Genomic DNA, 23038 nt, shown 5'->3' on the forward strand with positions numbered 1-23038 from the left:
AGAATATTATGTTCTATTGCTATAAAAACATGGAACCTACAAAAGTAAATATTAGAGTCTCTTTAAAAAAAGTACATTTCTATCCATTTTGCAGCAATTAGCATTAAAATATAGCTAAGTTTCATCATTATTCACAAATCTGTTTAAAACAGTGGAGAAAAAAGCTTTTTGCAACATGGCCCTGGTTGATTTCTTATAGTCTGCTGCCACCTGTTGGCCGTTTTTGTAATACCACTGCTTCAAGCATTCTATTCAGTTCAGAGCCTGCATCAAAGCCTTTTATATGCTCTAGCATTAAAAATACTATAAAAAAACGTATACATATGTTTTTGAGACTATTGCAATATAAATAGACCATATTTATAACTTTTTGGGAGCAAATGAGTTAATAATCTTATTCAGCCTGTTCTTATCTGTTACACCACTGTATTCTCCCCAGTAGACTACGGCGAAAAACACGCCGCAGCCTCCTTAAAAAATAGTCGGTTTCGGCCTTTGCAGTTCAACAGAATCAACGTGACCTTTCCAATCCAGCCTTTTATCTTTACGCCCTGGTATTTGTGGTTAGAAACCACTTCCACCTCTGTGCCCTCAATGGTGATAGGCGTTGGTTGAGCTCCTCTCCTCCCTCACCTGAAATCCACAATCATTTCTAGGGTGCACCTATTTTGTACGCTCAGGCCCCCTAACTTGCTGTGATTGACGGAAAAATGAATTCTGCTGTTTACCAGATGATCCTGAAGGCGAATGTCCGGCCATCAGTTTGTACCGTCAAACGCTCTTGGATTATGCAGCAGGACAACCATCCAAAACACACCAGCAAGTCCACCTCAGAATGGCTCAGAAAGAACAAAATTAAAGCTGCTGAATGCAGAAAATTCCATTATCAATTGCTACTGCCACCTGGCTGAAAAATGAAACTGCAAGACACCCTTCTTCACATACGCAATGCGCACATGGCATATCTAGTCTGAAAACTATTAGGCAGAGCCTTGCAGTCGTACCCATTGTGAACAACTTATTAGAAGATGTTGCAGTCATTAATAGTCAAATAAAAAAGCTGTTGTAAAGATATTTTTGGGAAAATTGTTACAAAGAGCAGCTTTAATAAATCCAACTGAGATGCTGCGGTGTGGCCTTCATGAGTTGAAACAATTCTGCAAAAAAGAGTGGTTTAAAACTCCTCCACAGCACCCAGACTCATCATCAATTATCACAAACGTTTGATTTCAGTTATTGCTGCCAAAGGTGGCACAATTAGATGCTAGCCTGGATGGATACTGTACTTCTGTTTGCACTCAATCTGAAAATAGGTCTTTGAAGTCTACATACATGATTTGATGACATACGTGATGAAAATGATCGACTATTTTATCATATTTTATAATATCAGGTAATCTCAATATATTCTCTTTCTCTATTTTTCCATTGGCTAAAAGTGTTCTAATGTTGGTTGCAGTGCATGCACTGCAGTGTATTGACCTGTAAGTGGAGCTTCAGAAGACTTCATTGGCATCTTGTCTGTCTGAAGGAAATGAGTCTGCTATCCACAGACATTTCTCAAATTCCTCTCCTTGTGTCATTACTGCTAAAGCAAATAACGGCTTAAGGGACAGAATTCCACCACTGAATCAACAGATTGTTTGTGTCTTCAGAGACTCAATGCGAATTGTGGAAAGGTAGGAATTTGTCAAGGAGCCCCATTTTAGCTGAAGCCTTGTATTGTTAAACTAACAACTGGAGATCATTCCTTTCACTTAGACAAAGTAGATCCAAAGAATAGTATCCTGATGCTCGACAATGCTTCCAGTTCACGGTTTTATGTTTTAGAGGCAGTTTTTTGTTTGTATTCTTTTTTACATTTGAAATGTTTATTCAAAAATAAAATGTGCCAGGATGTTGATCATGTAACCTTATTTCAATAAATAAATAAATAAAGATACTGTAGGCTACATTAGGGAACTGTTGTGTGACTTGCAGAGTTTATGCAAGATTACAAAGTGAAATAGTTTACAGCCAAAACACATACAGTACAGGCACATAAGGTTTATGCAGAGAAATTATTTTTGAATGACTCAGATAATCCATTAAATCGTGAAAGTTGAATTAATATATGATGTATTATTGGCTGAATGAGTGCAGTGCTAGACTGCTAGTGTGATATTAGAGGAGGCAGGCGTAGAAAAAGTGGGTACATCCTTGGTGACAAAATGCTGGGAGGTGGGTATTGATTGATTGATTTGATCCTAATTAGGGCAGAAGCTCTTGAATATTCTTTGATTGGATATTTTTATTATTATTATTATTAAGTAAATAATCTGATTCACAAATTTGTTTTGCATTGTTATAGCATTTTTTCCCCCACGATTAGTTATTTAACTGATTATTGTTGTTTCTTTGTTATTGTTTATTGTATACATAACCAGTTTAGCAACATCGCACGTTACTATGGCTGCAAATAATGACTATTTTCACAATAAATTGAACTGACTTTTTTTGTCTCGTTCACTTAAAATTGTTCCGTATTTGTTTAACTGTTCACTGCTTAGTATGAATGACTTGATACCCAAAAACATTTGTTTCGAATATTGGTTTTCCACATAAATTGTGTCATGCCACTGAGCTGTTCTCTTCTTTCATCGGGAAAAAAAAGGATATTTGTGTCTGTTTCAGTTTTGCAGCAATAAGCATTAGAATAAAGCTAAGCTTTATCATCATAAACCTGTTGAAAACACTGGGAAAAAGAGATTGTTGCGACATGGCCCTGCCTGATCTCTTATACTCTGCTGCCACCTGCTGGCCGTTTTTGTAATAACGACCATTGCTTTAAGCGGCCTCTTCAGGTCAGAAGCTGCATCAAAGCCTTTTGTGTACTCTAGCATAAAAAAAAACATTAAAAAAATGTATAAATACGTTTTTAGGAGTGAAAGACAAAGTATTAAAAAACTTATGTTTACGTACGTGTTTTTGGGTTTGAATGAGTTAATAGTAGCCTGTTTACACCATAATCTTGAATTATTGTATTGTGTATGCACGTACACATTTTAGAAGATTTGTCGAAGTATACTCTACTGGAAAAAATGTAATTTATGTTATGAATTTATTGGGCATACACGAACTGCAGGACAATCTTTTGCATCTCTTCAGGCTGAATGGTCAATTTTTAGTGACTTTATTAGTTACAACTGACTCTATGAACAAAGTAAATGAACATTATGTTTCCTAGCTGAATCCTTTGGAAACCAATAAGAAAATTAACAAAGGGCATATTTTTTCCACATTGTCTTTATGCAAAATGCATTCAGCTGAAGTATTTTAGTATGTACATACTTGCCAATTCCTAAGAAAAGAACGACTGGTCCAAACTGTTTTTCTTTCTCGGTTTCTATCACTGTTTTTCAGTTTCTATAAGGAATTCGGACCTCTGAAGACATGAATAGATGCAAAGCGTGGTCCCATATCCCACAGGTAAGCCTTGAAACTCTCAGCTTTTAGACCATATATCAGCTATGGTTTCCCTCTTAAATAGTCCCCATATGTACTGCGATTGTAGCATCTTCCTAAGGTTGTTGTTAACTGTAAGTTAGGTTAGGTATTTATAATGATAGTACTGGAGTTCACAAAGCATGTCAAGGTGTAATGCTGAAAGTATTTTAGCGTTGTTAAATGCTGTAAATGTGGCTGGGTGCTTTAGGGTTGTTTTTTCTCTCTGTTATCTATGAAAGGTTTTGAAAAGTTATTACACTGAACAAAAATATAAACAACACATTTGTTTTTGTTCCCATTTGTCGTGAGCTGGACTCAAAGAACTGAAAAACGTTTCTACATAGACAAAAGGTCATTTTCCACAAATACTGTTGACAAATCTGACCAAATCCACCCATTTTTATTCAAATTTTCAAGATCTGAATGGAAACACTAGAAATTCGAAAAGGGGCCCAAAATTCGCCACAAGATTTTTACGCTTGGAGGGGGTGGATTTTGAAGTGTATCGGAAAAACGGAAAATGCAAAATTTGGCTATAATTGATGAAAAGACCGGATACACATCGCACGTTTTGACTGGATATTACGTCACACGTACGTTTGTAATCACAAAGCTATGGAGGATGATAAAGTAAAGGTATGTTTGGGGGCAGGGGGGACATAACAGAAATATTTTTGGAATTAATTAAATAAGCGAATATTAATGCAATTTTAAATGGAAAACAGCAAAGAAACGCTACGATTTATCAAGAATTACAAAAGCAGACTCATACGACGTCATTGCACGGTGCAGTAACTTCCTGGTCTTCTTCTTCTCCTTTTAAATTACTGGTGGATCACATCTCTATGATGTATACCGCCACCTACATCGGCAGAGTCCCCTCTCAATATTCGCAAAAGAACAGACGGAAACGGGCGTAAGTCGCATGTCCGTTTTGCACATTTTCAGTAAATTCGCTTAAAAAATCGAAACAATTGGATGGAAACCTGACTTGAGTTAGTGATTATTTCTCCTTTGTCAGTATAATCTATCCCACCTCACAGCTGTGGCATATCAAGATGCTATTTAGACAGCATGATTTTTGCACTGTTGTGCCTCGACTGCACTTTTTGCTCAAGTTTGGGTTCAAGGCAAGCCCTGTCTGTCACATGCATCTCCAAACTCACATACGCTAGTACAGTGGTTCTCAACCGCGGTCCTCGAGTACCCCTATCCAGTCTGCAACACAGGTGTTTCAAACGATCAGGTAATTAGCAAGATCTACATGAAGCCTGACAATGATCCTCAGCTGTGTTGGCTGGGGAGACATGGAAAACAGGCTGTATAGGGGTACCCAAGGACCGGGGTTGAGAACCAGTGTGCTAGTGAATATCTGGACCACGGCCAATCAGACGGTGGCCATACCCTTCACTTTCTCTGATTGATTCAGACTAGGGACGCACCGAAATGAAAAATTTTGGCCAAAACCGAAAATGAAAAATGATTGGCCGAAAACTGAAACGGCGAGAGAGGAAAAAAAAGAGCAAACTTTTACTATTACTGCATTTATTATAATTAATTAAAATTATAATACTATTATAAAATATTTATTTAGCACTGGCATTTTAACAAAGCACAATATAAATTGAAATGTGCCCACATCGCAGCTAATGGTACATTAAACACCAAACGAGGGTTGAGCATTTTCTGGCGGTGCGATTGCACTTTATAGTCAATGTAGTTCGCACAGGCTGGCATGGATGCGTGCGGCGGTACAAGGTGCGGCGTACTTAAAATCCATACATTTACATATTCACCAGTGTTTAAAAAAAAATAAAATAAAAATTTCGCACCAGCTAATTGGCTTCGGGAATGGACTGCAAAGCCACACACAGCGTCCTGTACAGGTCTGTAGCAACCCGGAGATAGCGTTTAGTGTTTCTGTGTTTAAAACCGTTGATGGCAATAGTGCTAACATTAGCTAAAGTATTTAGCACGGCCACCGGGATGCCGGTGAAAAAGTGGAAGCGTTCGAGGTGCTCTTATAAAGGCGCTGCAGGAGAAAGAGTGGCTCACCTATACTGCAGTACACTCTTTTTTTCGAACCGCTTAAAAAACAACTCCCCTCTCCTCTGGTGTGCGCCCCCGGGACCTGCTGCAACCGACATGTGCAAACTCACACGGTAAAAAGTCAGCTAGAAGCGAAACGGACACTCACCCTCGCGTTCAAACAGACACTTGCTTGCAGCGTATTTTTTCATTTTTTGTGCTTGCATCACCACAACATCCTATTTCGGCCATATTCTTTCGGCTTTAATTTTATTCCGGCCGAATGCCGAAAATTGCTATTTTTGCCATTGCCAAAATTTTCGGTGGCCGAATATTGGGTACGTCACTAGTTCAGACTATTATGTGTGCAATGTATACTGTAGTTGATCCAAATGGAGGCTTTCGTTGTTGCATAGACTTCCTCCACCACCATTTGAAAGGCTGGTCGCACCTGTGCAACCTCAGATTTATTTATTTATTTTGGTCGCACTTTAGGACCCTGGAAGCTCCAAAATTGCGCTGCTGAAATGACATTCTTGCACTTTTAGCAGATTCAGTCCTGGGTGCGCCTGGCTAACAGATCAGCTTCTACATCTTGCTAACATCAGTAAATCAGGCTGTCATGTGAGGACACCACAGAGGAAGCCATTGCTGTCCAAAAAACTAAAGCAAACTCATTGTTGCATCTTTGAACTTGGTGAAATAGCACCTGGATGTTCCTAACACTACTTACCAAATAATATACTTTATATATTCTGTGTGTTCAAACTCTTAATATCGTAATATAAGATGTATGTGTACAGGACATTCATTCAAACAACGACCTTTTTTCTCTGTCGTGTCTAGACAAGCCCTGGGGGGAAAGTTGAGGATGTTTGTTTTTCACCCAGTTACAATTGTGGGTCAGTGAGCAGGTATAGGTGCTTACAGCCCTTGGTGACCTCACAGAACATTTTTTATTTTTTTATTTTACATATAACTGGCACTCCGGATGTAATCATCTTTAATTTCTCTTTTTGGGATAAAGACATCCCAGACAAAGTTACTGTTTGTTCCAAAGCTAATAATAATGGTGGTGGTGGTAGACAATAAAAACAATGTTTTATCGGTAAGTCTTTAAACTTGTTGACTCAAACAGCATGATTCAGTTTGTATTATTCAGTGACTGATTCCGCCAGCTTTCTGTTAAACAGCTGTGTTGACTGTCTCATGCATGGGAACCCTTAATCACTAGGCTGACTGTACAACTGTGGTAAGCCCGGCTGCCATATCATCACACAAAACACAACCTTTTTAACTTTGATCATGCGGACCTGTAAATGACTATAGATCCGTCTTCCAAGGCCTCAGGTTCTCCACTAAGCTTTATTTGCCTAATGAATGGTTTGGGATGTTTATACAGCTCTGTCTTGTCTGAATTGCCTCAGGCAATGTTGACAATCACTGTGTTTGCTTCATTAAACCTTTCAGCTGCAATGGCTTTATGATGAGGTTTGCTTTTAAGTTTATCTGTTGATGGTGTGTTGTTTTTTTAGGAGACATACAGCAGAAAAGAAGGAAATAGAACTTGGATAGTTTAATGCAGTTTGCGAGCTACAGTTCGCTTTGAGGTATATTTCAGTCTGAGAAGGGGGCAGTGTCTTCTTAAACATGTCATCTCACTATTGGAGGCACTTTCTGAAGTCATGGTGACGAAGCTCTCAAATCGAATATTTTTCATTATTTTGTAGTCACTGCCTACATTCAAATGCTGTCCCGACTGGGCTATTAAGAATTTCTAAGTCAGAGCCACAAAAAATGTCTCAAAAGTGCATTCTTTTATTTTTTCAGAACTGAATTTTTATCACCCAAACAATGTGGTAGAACAAGATGTTTTGATGACGCAAGAAAACGCAACCAGCACATGTTCAACTGCAACTTGTCTCTAACTTCAGCTGGCCCGATCGCTTCAAGCCAAGCTGCTCTATATAAGAAATTGAATTTTGAATCATTACTGCCACGTGTCGCCGAAAAATAAAACTGCACTTCTTCACGTGCACATTGTGCCCACTTGTATGAGCACAACTTTATTACTGAAGACTCAGCACAGAGGCTGGGATCGTCATAACCAATTAGCCGTGTTTACAGAGTTAAGAAAAGTTTTATACGGCCGTGAATGCTGTTGACATAATATTGTTCACATTCCGTTAGCATGCAGTAGCTAAAATAGGCTATCGTCACCGAGGAAAATAAGGCGACATTTACTCTGACTGGAACACCATGAGAAGGCAGATGACATCGCTTTCACAGACAGAGTGCAGGAAACTCGAACCTGAATCCAGTCTGTAAACTATTAGATGTTTGCAGGAGTACCAATTGTGAACAGCTAAGATGTTAATTTGCTAATTAGAAGATGTTTGAGTCATAAATGGTCAAATAAAAAGACTATTGTAAAGATATTTTGGGGCAAAATCCTACATATAGTAAGTAGCTTTTGTAGATTAATACTAGCAGTAGCAGGACCACGGACTAGAACAACAGCGGAAACAGTGATAATTGATTTTTCACCATATTTTTATGTCCAATAATAGTGTCAACTGTCAATAGTCAACTGTGTCCAATAGTCAACTGTGTTTTTATTCATCATAAAAGTTTTAGGACAGCACAACACACACCAACACTTAATGGCGCTACTGTTATTGTCGTGCACTTGTTTTTAACATTTTTAAATCTAGCTCTGTCGTAGCAGCTAACTAGCGGGAAGCTAACCTGAGAGGGTCCATCTCTCTGGCCCAGTGATAATATTCTTGACATGATTTTGAAAATGGGGAAATTCAGATACATTTTTATGGCTGCGAATTTCTATAGGTTTTGTTTTGTGATTATACAGTATGAGGGCCAGTACTTGTTCTTACAGGGCCAGTGGGCCACCTCAACTACGGTAGATTTGTTGTGGCTCAATAGGAGACTCAGACCTTGGTGCAGTGTTAAAAGGCCCAGAAAGATTCCTAAGTGGGGCAACATCGGCACCCCTCGAGCAATTTTGGTTTTCAGCTGTTTTCTTCAGCTGGGCCCATGTATAACCGTTTTTGTTAACCTCAGTCGAGATTGATCTTGAGATTGAAGTCTGATGTGTCCTTCCCACTTTCCTCTTCCCCTGTGGATTCCAGCCTGTTTTGCAATGTTGTCTGTTATTTTTTGTACAGGGTGTCAAATTCACACCCACTTTCTCTTCATCACTTCTCTGCTGTTAAGCTTATGGTAGGTTCTCTCCACTTGATTATTTTTGGTTATGCGGTCAAGCCATCTGTACTCGTGACTGCTACTGTCTTTATGTTGTTCTTTAGAAACTGCATATTGCGTTTATAATGTGGTTTGTCTGTTGGGATGAGGAATGATCTAATTTGACCTTTGTAGTTGCTGCTAATAGCTGATGTTTGGAGGTAAACATGGATTCTGAGGTATTCATAACCTTTTATACTTAAGTCCCGCATTGTCTAGTTTTGTGAGTCCTTTTGGGCTTTTGTGTTCTGATTTCCGCTGGTAGTCTCTCATGCAAACAACTCTCAAAAGGGAACCGTCTCTTTTGCACTTTTCAAAAGGTTGTTTTTTATTTTCCTGGGCCTATCTTTTTGAAGTCTTCTGGTCTGTCTGTTCATTATTCAGTCATCACACTCCCTCTTTTTCCTTTCAGTTTAAGCCAATACTGCCATTGGATATACAGTATATCCCCGTTTCGGGCCAGTAGTGTATTGGACACCAGGGGAAAGAAAGACCCTACTGTCTTGTCAGCGTCTCTGACCCCTTTTGTCACAATAGGTCCCTTTCCCCCCCACTCATTTCACTGCCAAGCTGGGAAGAGTAAATATTTATCAGCCCCCACAACAATGGTCATCTCAGAGGGGAAAGAGACTTTGACCACCACACATTCAAAACTTGTGTTGGGTCAGGACCTAAAGATGGTTTGTTATCAGGTTCAGATGAAGCTTCTCAATCATTCTCCCTCCAAACTTTAGATATATTAATAATAGGAATATGAGGAGTTGGACACATAACAGGGCTCTACTGTACAGCCTGTGCTGGTGAAAAATGTATCCAATCGCACGGCGCGACTACATGTTTAAATGAGTGGTGCAACAGTTCATCTTTGAGCCGTGATCCGTATGCATCAAGTGCCACGGGTCTAGTCATGCATAGTCCGCTGAACACGCTGTGGAGGCCAACTTCAAAATAAAAGCCTTCCAAGTAATACACTGACATCGATGTAATTGCTTTGTTATTTGTATTTTGAAATTGACCCATGCAGCGCGTGGAAGGTGTCGCAGCTCAAAGGCGGCCAGCTTGACTTGTCCTCATGCAACTCTCAACTTCCAACATCAACACAACTTTGCCAATTAAGGACGCTAATAAAGTTAATTAAGTCTGTCATTGTATAATACGACACAAGTCTCCGGAGTTAGCAACTAGCCGCTATTTTTAATTTTTTTTTAATCAATTGTGTAGTCAAAACGTAATTAAAAATAGTTTTTGGTCAATTTATGTAGGTGCAAAAGCAAGTGAACCCTGAGCTGCATAGCTTAAAACAAATATATTGTGCATCACTGACTGAAACCGAGACAAAACCACATCACTTTAGTCTTACCCAGGTGAACCCATACAGGTCAGTCATGCTGAGAGGAAGAGAAATCTCAGGGGACCTCAGGAAGTGGGTAGTGACAGCACATCTGTCTGGGGAAAGCTATGAAGTCATCTAAAAAAAAAACCATTTCTTCATCATTCCACTGTGAAGCAGATCATCTGCAAATAGAGAACACTGAATATTACTACAATCCTGCCTAGAAGTGGACGACTTTCTAAAATATCCGCAAGAACCACAAGAAAAATGATAATTCATGTATAAAGCCAACTTGAACATCAGATCAAGGGATTTGCAGACAACTTTTGCTGCATCTGGGACACATGTGCATGCTTCAACAATCAGAAGAAAAGTCAATTGACAAGGCTTTCATGGAAGGCTTGCTAAGTAGAAGCCTCTGCTCACAAAAAAGATCAAAGCTGCCCATCTCAACTTTGCCAGCGAGTACCTGGACAAATCTGAAGCTTTTTGGAAGTCCCTTCTGTGGATAGATGAGTCCAAAATTGAACTGTTTGGTCACAACTAAAATAGTCATGTTTGGTGAAAAGTCAACACTGCATACCAGCAAAATAACCTTCTCCCTACAGTGAAGCAGGGTGGTGAGAATGTTAAGTTCTGGGCTGGCTTTTCATCCGCATTACCTGGACAACTCCACATAGTCCAGGGAATTATGAATTCAGAGGAATATTGTGAAATCCTGGAACATAACCTGAAGCCGTCCTTTGTGAAGTTACAGCCTGGTAGAAGATGGATCATGCTACATGACAATAATCCAAAGCATTCCAGCAATACAACCAAGGAATGGCGGAAGAACAAGATTCATGTTCTGGATGTGCCCAGTCAAAATCTTGACTTAAATTCTTTCAAAATACTGTGAAGCGGGCAGTTTATGCTGGACGCCCATCCAACCTCTCTCAAATGGCTGCATTTTGCAAGGAAGAGTGACAAAAATTCCCCCAAAGTAGATCTGAAAGGCGGATAAATCACTAAAGAAAGTGTTTGGAGGAAGTTCTCATTGCAAAAGGAGGTGCAATGTCCGATTAAGTGAGAAGCTCACATGTTTTTGCACCCATGTAATGTGAGTTTTTCTTAAATCAACAATTTTTGTTCAAGAATGAATGACATTATTATCATTCTTTTTGTTCAAGTCCATTATTTTCAATGTCAGCATTGTAGCTTGAGGTATGACCAAACATTAATAAGGTTATTTTAATATTTTATACAAAAAAATCTGACCATGCCTGCATGGTTCGCAAACTTTTGAGCAGCACTGTATATATATATTAGGGGTGTAAATTGCCTCGTACCTTACGATTCGATCTGTATCACAATCCATGTCACGATTCGATTCGATATCAATTAATCCCGATACGAACCTGTAAGTCAATTACTGCGATTTTTTTGTTTTTGTTTTTAACTCAAATTTAGAAAATACTAATCAGTAAACTTATACATGTACACTGTAAGATTTGTATGAAAATGTACTTCAGGCTAATAGCTGTATTTAGCAAAACACGTTGCAATCTGTTTCATGTTTGAACAGCATTGAAATTCTTTCATACTTAAAGTGTGAAACATAAGTAAGACGTTTTGTTGAATATTTCCATCAAAAATTTATGTTTAAAAATCAATTCGGCTGCATATTGAATCGGCACTGTAATATCGTGATATATTGCCGAAACGATTTTTTTTTAACTCTTTCACTGCCAGACGTTTTCAGAAACGGGTTGTCCCCACTGCCAGCCGATTTAAGCATTTTGAGTGATCTTTCAAGGTCCACAGAAAATGTTGTGTTTGGACTATGGAAACACACATACTACCAAATGAAAGATTGGACTCTCAGCTTTCATCAGAAAAAAAAAGTTTGTTTCTACCTTATTCCGTTCTTCAGTAATCAACAATAGAAAATGGTTACTTTCACCGAAATTCTCTCTTTTGAAACAAAAAACGGAGAAAAAGAGCTTTTTGTGAAACGATGTTATTTCATGCACTCTAGTGAATTGTACACTTCTTTTTGTCCATGAATGATGCCACAAACACCTAAATAGTGCTTTACTTCTGTAAAACGCTTTCACCAACAATGAAAAAGTGTTTTTTGATTGCAAAATACATTTATTTCCATTCAACAGTGTAACAATTTGACAAAACAATTTCGCAAACTATTTACAAATGTGTGCAACTGTGGTACTACTTACAATTATGTGGATGTTTCAAATACAGTTTTTCCTTTTGTAACGCTCTCCTGCGTGCAAGGAGACGCCAGGACTCGCACAACAGTTTACTTTCACTTTCACATTGGTCCGTTTTGCGTGCAAACGTTACACTTTCTTGATGGCCTTTTTTTCCGGGGAATAAAAAGCAAGTAGCAGACTGTACACACTTCCTCCGATGAATATGCATTGGACTCGGGGCACTCTCCGTCGTCCGATCGAACGTCCGCCTGTGCGTGCTCGGTTGCGCTCCGCGTTACGACACCGTCATAGCCGCCGCGTTAGCGGTTCCAATTTCGCCGTCAAGCTCGGATTCACCTTCATCATCATCGAGGATGATCACCGTCGTCATCAATGTACTATTTTAGCGTTGGTCGATGCCTTTCGTCTTGTAAGTGTAGAGCTGCTTGCAAACGCTCGCCATTGCCCGTTCCCTCCTCCATCTAGCTCCATCTAGCTCCATCTAACGTCTTCTACTGCCGCGTCAATGCTTTCCAACCACGGAGTCACCCTCATCTTCATCATCGATGATCATCGTCGTCAACAATGTGCTTTTTCAGCGATGCTTTTGGTCTTTGAAAAAAACGTCTCGGGTGTGAGCTCCTCGCGACCGGCCGCCATTTTTCCTTTGTCTTCCATTCTCATCTCCTGCTCGACGCTCTAGCACCGCCTCTACTGACGCCCACCCGATCTTGTCAAAAGAGAGTCATCGCTGCCCTCTAGGGGCCAAAAATAGTCATTAGGCACAACAGACAGACTTGAAACTTTCATCAGACATGCGGAAGGGTTTCCTCTACCCGTTTCAAAAAAAAATAAAAAAATCATTGGATGACGTCTTTTGACGTCATTGGCAGTGAAGCGTAGGTTTTTACTTGACGTCTTTAAACGTCAGTGGCAGTGAAAGAGTTAACACCCCTAAAATATATATATTCTTTTAACAATTACCATCAAAAATACATTTACAAAAGTCCCCTTTAAAACAGGCATTAATCAGAACATTGAACAAGAATAATAGTCAGTCATAGTATAGCAGCTTTATTTTATTTTCATCAATCACCTGAGTTTCCATATTCCCCCTAGAAATGTGCTCACATACTCCTGGTTGGGAAACACCGCATCGGATGACCTATTCCAAAATAGTGTTAAGGGCCAGATTTGACTGATACTAGGCAGGCTAAGAGCTGGCCCCTCTGCATTGAACAAACTAATGTTCACAAAAGCAAAGCCTTTTTCAATTTATTTTAAAGTAAAATAAAATAATTTACCTGTTTTATTGCAGACAAATCTTGTTAGTCAAATATTTTGCAGCTGTATGTCGAGTCGCTGTCAAACTTTTTCGCTGTCAAGCTTTACGTCATCTGAAACTACGCTATGCAAATTGAGACTATACATTAAGAAATACGGTCATGCCGTATCTCCCCCAAAAAGGGTTTGACCAAAACCCATGTGGTGCGACCAACTGAAAAAGTTGGTAGCACCAGTGCTACCAGTGTAAAAGTTAGTGTAGAGCTCTGCATAATGAGAAACATTTGCACCAGGAACCCATAAAAAGAAAAAAATCCCCAAAGAGTAAGCATGCAATTTCCCCCCGCATTTGTTACTTTATTTGGAACAGTGATTACTTTATTTTTACACTGACAGTTAATGTTTTGCTGAAATGAAAAAAAAATGCATATAGGTTGTGTGAATGTTTGATCATTTGTTTCAAACTCCTAACAAGTCAGATTTCACCTACTATCTCTGAATGAAGCCATGAATGTGATGATGAATGTGGATTTGGGAAGTTATAGTAGTATAGATAGATGACACCAAAGATTATTACTAACGTCGGATCTTAAAACTAAACACATCTGTCACCTTCCTGACTAATATGTAATCCAACATTAAAAGGACATGTAGCCAAATGGGGGCAATTCCTGTTTTTTTGTTTGTTTGTTTGTTTTACCTCTTCCCTATTTGTGGATGGATAATAGTTTAGTTTAATATCTTTAAATAATGAGTCTTGGATTCTTGACTCAAGAGTCTGAAGTTTAATTACTGGGCGAGGAGTCAAAATGATTCAATAGCAGTCGAGCCCATTTTCTTCCAATGCTATTATTGCTGATTATCTGCAATCTAACATGAACGGAAAAGTACTATTACTGTACATGCATTTTGTGTTTTTCTTTTTACTTTGTGAAGCTGTACAATGGTGAAAACAGCTTGCTTGGCAGATGCTTGTGAATCTTGCCATCAGATTCCTGGAAGTTATTTGATACAATGGCCATCTCCCCACTGTGGAAATAACACAGCACACCCTTGAAATGTCCAACAAATCCTTGATTTAAAAACCACAAAGTGATGTGATGGTTTTTACCAGCTGCACACAATGCTGCATTGTATAACAGCTCTTGGATTGTATGTAGCCCCATGCACATTTGCAGTGGTTACAACACAATGTGGGATTTCTTTTTGGTCACCAAGTCACTGGAAACATCTATTTTAATGTCAGCTCTGCAATGCTGCCAGTTTTTCTATTCAAAAGTTGGAACGGCACCAACCTCAAAAGTGCAGATATCACTGGAGTGCACCGCTGCTTCTATCATTATTATGCGCTTCAAGGGAGGCTCTAAGACCCAAAGCATGATGTAATTCCTTAAGCCTGTCAATAATAATTTCCCTCTCATTTTTAATGACTCCTAAGATTAATGCCAGACCATAACTGCCCCCCACCCAAACATTTTAAGATTTTTTCTCTCCCCTCGCCTTCTTTTATTGCCATTTTGCACTATAGATAAATATTATGTACATAGACAACTAACAAAGTCAACTTTGGCAAAAGGCAATTAAAATACTTTGCACCATTTTATTGCTTGAGCATTATGGTTTCACTCAAAGGTGGCAATAACTTTTTCCCATGGCATGCATATGCAAGGTCATGTTTCCATGGCTCAGAGACTGCCTGGATTTGAGTCGAAGGAAGTCATACTTACTGCACTAAAGAAAACGAAACTATTGCATTGAATTGATTAAAACCATACTTTTAAATTGCATATTAAGACCTTAATTTGAAATGTGTTTAGCTTTTGAAGTAGCACCCATGCTATTGGATTATCAATTCCTGTGTGCGTGTGTGCGTGCATACATAAATAATTACACTTGAAAAGAAAAAGGGCTGACGGGATGAAGCCAAAGCTGATCTTTTGCTCAGTATTATTCTGGGTTGGACATAAAATTAAAATTAGCGAGCAGAATATAGTGTGTCTCAATTTAATGGAATCAAAATACTTTCCTTTCTTACCAAAAGTTCTTAAGTAAAAGTACAATTATGATGCATTGGAAATATTTTGACAAGTCCTATTTATATAAAAAGCTACTTGAGTAAAAATAACAGACTAATTGTAGCTCGTTACCACCCAGCTCTGTGAAGAAATGAAGAAAAGCAGTTTCATCTGACTGACTTGTTTTACTGAGCTTGTCCTGTTCTGTCCTGTGGTGGTGAACAACAACCCTTAATGTAAAACAGTCCTAAGTTAAAACTAAGGAAAAAACATGCAGTCAACATCCTGTGAAGTCAATTTGTATTATAACTCATTCATTCTATAGAGGGATCACACTCCTCAGCCTCCCTGGTAAGATCTATTCAGGGGTGATGGAGAGGACGGTCCGTCGGGTAGTCGAACCTCGGATTCAGGAGGAGCAGTGTGGTTTCCGTCCCGTCCGTGGAACAGTGGACCAGCTCTACACCCTCGGCAGGGTCCTCAAGGGTGCATGAGAGTTGGCCCAACCAGTCCACATGTGTTTTGTTTGATCGTGTCCCTTGGGGAGTCTTGTGAGGGGTACTTCGGGAGTACGGGGTACCGAGCCCTTTGATACGGGCTGTTCGGTCCCTGTACGACCGGTGTCAGAGTTTGGTCCGCATTGCCGGCAATAAGTCGGATTCGTTTCCAGTGAGGGTTGGACTCTACCAGGGCTTCCCTTTATCATCGATTCTGTTCATAACTTTTATGGACATAATTTCTAGACGCAGCCGAGGCGTTAAGGGGGTCCAGTTTGAAGGCCTCAGCATTGCATCTCAGCTTTTTGCAGATGATGTGGTGCTGTTGGCTTCATCGGGCTGTGATCTCCAATTCTCACTGGAGCGGTTCGCATTTGGGATGAAGATCAGCACCTCCAAAACCAAGACCATGGTCCTCAGTTGGAAAAGGGTGGTGTGCCTTCTCCGGGTCGGGAGATCCTGCCCCAAGTGGAGGAGTTCAAGTATCTCGGTGTCTTGTTCACGAGTGAGGGCAGGATGGAGCGGGAGATCGACAGGCGGATCAGTGCAGCTGCAGTGATGCGGACTTTGTATCGGTCCGTTGTGGTGGAAAAGGAGCGGAGTCAAAAGGCAAAGCTCTCGATTTACTGGTTGATCTATGTTTATACCCTCACCTATGACCCACAGCTCGTGAGAGAAAGAACAAGATCCCGGATACAAGCGGCCGGAATGAGTTTCCTCCGCACGGTGTCTGGGCTCTCCCTTAGAGATAGGGTGAGAAGCTCGGTTCTCTGGGAGGGACTCGGAATAGAGCCGCTGCTCCTCCACGTTGAGAGGAGCTAGTTGAGGTGTCTCGGGCATCTGGTTCGGATGCCTCCTGGACGCCTCTATGGAGAGGTGTTCCGGGCATGTCCCACTGGTGGGAGGCCCCAGGGACGACTCAGGACACGCTCGAAAGACTATGTCTCTCGGCTGGCCAGGGAAAGCCTTGGGATCCCGCTGGAGTTGCTGGTTGAAGTGGCTGGGGAGAGGGAAGTCTAAGCTCGGACCTCGGATAAGCGGAAGAAGATGGATGGATGGAACTCTTTCACTCCCAGCTATTTTTACTGGATTTTGACTGATTTTGAAAGGTCCACAGAATATTGTGTTCTCTTGCAATAAAAACGCAGAAGAGTATATTTGTATCCGTTTTCATTTTGCAGCAATTAGCATTAGAATATAGCTAAGTTTCATCATTATTCACAAACCTGTTGAAAACACTGGTGAAAAGAGCTTGTTGCAACATGCTCTAGCATACTTTTTTTTTTTTAAAAACGTATCAATTAATTTTTGGGATACGTTTTTGGGGTTTGAATGAGATTATCTGTCCATGATGAGGTCAATGATGGGCAGGCCCTTAGACAACACATGACGACTGGTGAAGAAAAACTTGAAGTGACCATCAAGTCATGGAGAAAGGCCTTGTTTTGTTTTATAGCTGTAAAATGTGGCAAGACCTTGGTCACTATTTCTAGTTTTGCTAGTGAATTTGTGGAAAAACATCTTCACAGATCTCTTCCCCGCCACTCCCATCTTGTCACCCTAATGACCTTTCCGTCCTAAATACTCACATCGCGTTCATTTAGTTTTTCCCTCTCCACCATATTTCCACCTATGTTTGAGTGTGTCAGACATCCAAAAGGCTTATGACAGCAGGATGTGATCTCATACCTCCTCCAACATTTTCAACTACACAAAAAAATTGGCCTTCCCAACTCCATCCAGTCCCCCGCCCTCTGAGGCCTGCGTAGAAATTTGACACGCGGATGTGATCTTTCAGGTTTGATCGCAGTTTTTCCTTCAGAGCAATGCTAGTCAATATCGGATATTTATGTTTTCTATGCAACACGGAAGTTTGAAGACTTGTGGACAGGCAGAGAAAAGAGCACAGATCAAAAACAATTAACAGAACTATAAAAGAACTAAAAAAAGTACAATTTCTGCAGAAATTGCGAGGGAATGCTGAAACGCTGAATGCTATTAGCCGAATGCTAAGATTTGAATTCATGTGTATATGAAGTAAGTTGAAAGATAAATTCAAGTACTAAATGTGGTCCAATTGGGATTTGAACCAAGGTACTCCGTGATGGAAGGCAATTGCTCTAACCATTGAGCTAAATTGACTTGTTCAAAATCATGGCTAATACGTATTTATTTTGAAAAGTGTCATTTAATGTTGAAAGCTGACATGCATGTTATCATTTCAGTGAAATTATAATCCAATTCCTGATCTAATAGTCTGTTGGTATCGAACCATCATATGTACTGAAATGTGATCCAAGCGGGGTTTGAACCCAGGTACTCCGTGGTTGAAGGCAATTGCTCTAACCACTGAGCTAAAGTGACTTGTTTGAAATTGTGACTAATGGCGAATGCATTTTTAAAAGTGTTATCTGATGCTGAAAGCTAGCATGTATTTAATAATTTCAGTGAAATTATAATGTATTTCTTGATATGGTAGTCAGTTGGTATACATGTATATCATTTAGCATAATGGATATATTTACAGTCGAAGATGGGCTTCGAACCCGCGACCTCCTGGGTACTGGTGGTAATAATAAGTTGTACGTATAGAAGTGGGCGTAGAAAATGGGACAGAAGAATTTCAGTGTATGTCCCATTTAAAATGAATTGGGAAAAGTTTATAATGATATACACCCTGGAAGGCGTGAATTTTCGAAGCAAGTTGAAATTTGAACGGTGTAAATTGGAAGTATTATGTGAAAGTTGTTAAAGGGCAAAAAAGTGTGGAGAATAAAAATCACAATAACATATGTGGGAAGCTGAAGCATTCCCACAATAATGCTATATAATTACTGTAATTTAACCCTGTGAGCAGTGGCAGTGGTGGGCGTGGCTATCTAAATCCTGTAGATGGTGATAGTAGATGGTCCAGGGTAGTGTTGCACGGGATAGCGGTACCAGTACCGTACCTTGATGTTTTGGCTCTGTATAATTTTTTCTTAGTATTGGTACTTAAAAAATACATTATAGACAGCCCGGCCAACTCTGTTTTAAAGGGAGGTACACATACACGCATTGCCGCCTGTCTACCGATATGTGGAAAACGCCTTGAGTAAGCAACACACAGTGAACTCAAGGTGCGTTCCATGAACAGGCACACAGTAGGAAATCACAGTTATGCATAGAAAAAGCTCAGACGACTGACAGGGCAACAGATACAAGTTGTAACGCATTTTTGACACTTCCCTTAAAAATAAGTGGTGTGAATTATTTTGTTCCCAGTTTGTAGTATTTGATTACACATTGGACTAATTATGAGCGTAATGGAGAAGAGCAAAGACATGCACGCACACTCAAAACGTTACATTGAGTCATTGGAGTGCCACTGTATTGACAATATTTAAAACGGATGACATCAAATGCAGTCAAATACAGTACTTCAAGAATATGACATGCAATGTGAAAGCACATACAGTATAAACAAATACATACAGTATGTACATAAATTAACATGTATACATCCCAATATTTTGAATTAATAATAAATAAAAAACAATTTGAAGTTCTTTTGTCAGTTTTAATTTTGCTGCTTTTGCTGATGTTTTAGAGTTTTGTCGAGGTACCGTTTCAGTACCGGTATAGAGGTATAGTATCGAAGTCAAAATGTTGGTATCGTGACAACACTAGTCCAGGGACTTAATAATAAATTACTTGTCTCTGTGAATGACCCCACATCAGGCAACTTAATCCCAACAGGTGTGTCTTCGTGACATGTTTGTCGGTTGGTTTTGACTTTCAGATTAGTCCCTGTCAGTCAGGGGTCAGCGCAGCGAAGAACTCGCAAGATATGTCTGGCACGGTTTTCACACCGGATGCCCTTCCTGACACAACCCACCCACGACAGTGAGTTAACACCGTCACACATGCATGTTAGTCGTCTGGTGCCTGTAGTTGCTGAGTCGGCACAATCAGTATGGGAGGACTCGTCATCACTCACCTGAAAGGGAATTGCCAGTGCAGGGCTCAATCGAAAGGGTCCACCAGCCTCAAGAAGGCACTCTGATGTCACCCGGGAGGACAAGGGAACCAACCAGAATTTGAATTTGAGATTAATATATAATTTTAAAAATGCTGTTTTTTTAGTTATTTTCATGACTTTGTAAGCAAAATCAGTTGGTTGTGAAGTACTCTAGTCAGAAGATTTGTGATTATTTTTTTAATGGTCTATCATTTATGGTATTGAAGAAAGTCTCCGCCCATGTGAAATTTTCCCAAGTGTATTATATTGCTATTATTGAAGAGGAAGAATTATTGCCATTTGACCGTCATTTGACTAGCCACATTAGTGGACACGCAAATGCACCAGTGTTAGTGGCACACACTGGGTAAGGAGCCACTCAGGTGCCTCTGATTTTATACCCCTAAACCTCAGATTTAATATGCCAAATCAAGCTTTCATACCTGTAGCCATTCGGTGTCAGAATGCATTCTGAAGGAAATTAAATAAACTGTGAAAACTAGGGATGTCAGTTTTTTTTTAATCGTAATTAATTCATTTGCACCCAAAACGTATAAAAATGTTCTATTATAAATATTGCCATGGTCCCAAAAACGAATTTATACGTTTTTTATGCTAGAGCATACAGAAGGCATTGATGCAGCCTCTAAACTGAAGAGAATGCTTAAAGCAATGGTAGTTATTACAAAAATGGCCAGCAGGTGGCAGCAGAGTATAAGAGAAAAGCCAGGGCCATATTGCAAAAAAGCAGTATCCCCAGTGTTTTCAACAAATTTGTGAATAATGTTGAAACGTAGCTATATTCTAATACTAATTGCTGCAAAACGAAAACCGATTAAAAACGCATTGTTTAACTCATTCAAACCCGAAAACGTTTAAATAAGTTTTTTAATACTTTGTACTTCACTCTCAAAAATGTATTTATACCTTTTTTTATGTTTTTCATACAAGAGTATACTGGAGGCTTTGATGCAGCTTCTGACATGAAAAGGTGGCTTAAAGCAATGGTAATTATAACATGGCCAGCAGGTTGCAACAAGCTCTTTTTGACAGTTTTCAACAGGAATAATGCTGAAATATTCTAATGCTAATTGCGGCAAAACTGAAAATATACTTTTTTTCCTGATGAAAGAGACTCTAATCTTTCTTTTGATAAGTTCCATGTTTTCATAGAAATAAAATACAATATTCTGTGGGCCTTGCAAAATCTGTCAAAATCCTGTAAAATAGCCGGGAGCTAAGGGTTCAGTGAAAATGTTGTGAATAAGTTAATTGCTTGACTTTTCTTACTCTTGTTAACTCTTTTTAACATAAAAGTGGACAAAAAAATGTTAACTAATACAAATATGGCTGCATCTTTTAGTCATTGATACAGTAATTTCATAATTCATATAATTGAGTTTAAAAAGATGTACTTTACTGTCAAAAACAGTGTGATATTAATTTGTGTTGGTCATTTTACTCCCACTAGCTGGCATAATTGCACTTGTAAGACATTGGTGACAGCTCAGTGCATTTTTCTTTTCATATTAAGAGCTATCTAGTCTTAGACATGAAGTAACTGCACATTTAAAACATTGTAAAATACAACTTGACCCCAGTCTTCACAAATATATGCATTATTATTAAATTTATTACTGATAAATGTTGACCTGTTGCGACTGGAATTCCCCCAGTAGAGGCTTTCCAAGTTAAACGCGATTATTAATTATGCGTTAAAAACAATAGTGGAGTTAAAGGAACTTTAAATTAACTTAAAATTAACGCACAAATTCACCCTTAGTCAAAACAAAATGAAAGTTATCAAATTGAAAGAAAGACATACTGTACCGTTGCAAAAACATTTCTTTAGGCAAAACATTTTTGCATAGTCAGACATACTGAAATGATTTTTCATGAAGGATAATGCAACATTACGTTAGGGTTTTCCTAATCCCCCCCAAAAAAGCAACATTTAGTGTGAATTTTTGTTTTTTAGATTAAGTCAATGCCAGCTGCCTGTTGTTCGTCTCCTTTATACCAAACTTCCCTGTCACCCTGTTTGCGTTTGTCGTCAATCAAACCCCAAGACTGTTCAAGCAAATTAAGATCTCCTTTTCCAGCTTGGCTCTTTGGTTTGCAAGTACCCCTCATTTGCAATGCTTTCCGTCTGCTGCTTCCTTTCTTCTGCTTGATAAGGACCTTCTGTTTGCATACCACCTCTCTTTCAACATCTTCTTTCGGGTCAGTCCCTCCCACACTAGTCTCCCTCTGAAAGACAACAGAAAGAGGATTTCTGATTGAACCATGTCCTTTCCCAGACAAGCAAGTGGCTCTGGCCCCCGGAAAAGAAGGGGGGAGGAAGGGAAAAGACACGAGTATTGGGTTTTGAGAAATTACATAATCGGTAAAGAATATCATAGAATGTCATATAATGTCTACTCTATACTACTTTATTGTTTAGAATAACATGCTAGAATACTGAGCAAAATATTCTGCCAATTCTGTTGAAGTGATTCAAATCTGTTTCTAATTTCTATGCATGTTGATATACTGCCAAATAATACCAGCTCACCATTGATTTTGCATGCTGCTCAAAAACGAGTTCAGCTAATGAGAGTATTGATGTCTGTAATTTTCCCAGTTTTATGCCATGACTCATAAAATGTTAAGAGCCATAGTATGTTTTGATTCAGATTGATGTTAATGGAAGAAATTACTCATTCCATGAATAGTGTTTTGTTTCAGATTTTCAGTGTATTTGTACGTACATTATTAAAGGCAAATATTGGGAAGGAGAGAAAGCAAGATTTTCTTGTTTTTTTATTAATCACAGGCTGTCCAAGTTCTCTTGCAATTTTAAAGGAAAGTACACATCGATAAAGTAATCATTTTGGGCCTTTCAATCTTTTACTGTATAAATGTAAATCAAGAGTATCGATGCCTTCCTTATGCTGATCTTT

General features: G+C 39.2%; 1 protein-coding gene across 5 annotated transcripts in view; it reads left to right on the forward strand.

The window, feature by feature from the left end:
- Positions 1-23038, forward strand: part of disp1 (dispatched homolog 1 (Drosophila)) — an 81010-nt gene that overhangs the window by 10420 nt on the left and 47552 nt on the right. For all 5 annotated transcript variants that reach the window (XM_077552339.1, XM_077552341.1, XM_077552342.1 and 2 more), the window contains one exon: positions 3403-3468. The gene's annotated coding sequence lies outside the window, so the exon portion shown is untranslated. The remainder of the gene's footprint in view (positions 1-3402; positions 3469-23038) is intronic.

Source organism: Vanacampus margaritifer, chromosome 19 (genome assembly GCF_051991255.1).
Source record: "Vanacampus margaritifer isolate UIUO_Vmar chromosome 19, RoL_Vmar_1.0, whole genome shotgun sequence".
Classification (NCBI taxonomy): domain Eukaryota; kingdom Metazoa; phylum Chordata; class Actinopteri; order Syngnathiformes; family Syngnathidae; genus Vanacampus; species Vanacampus margaritifer.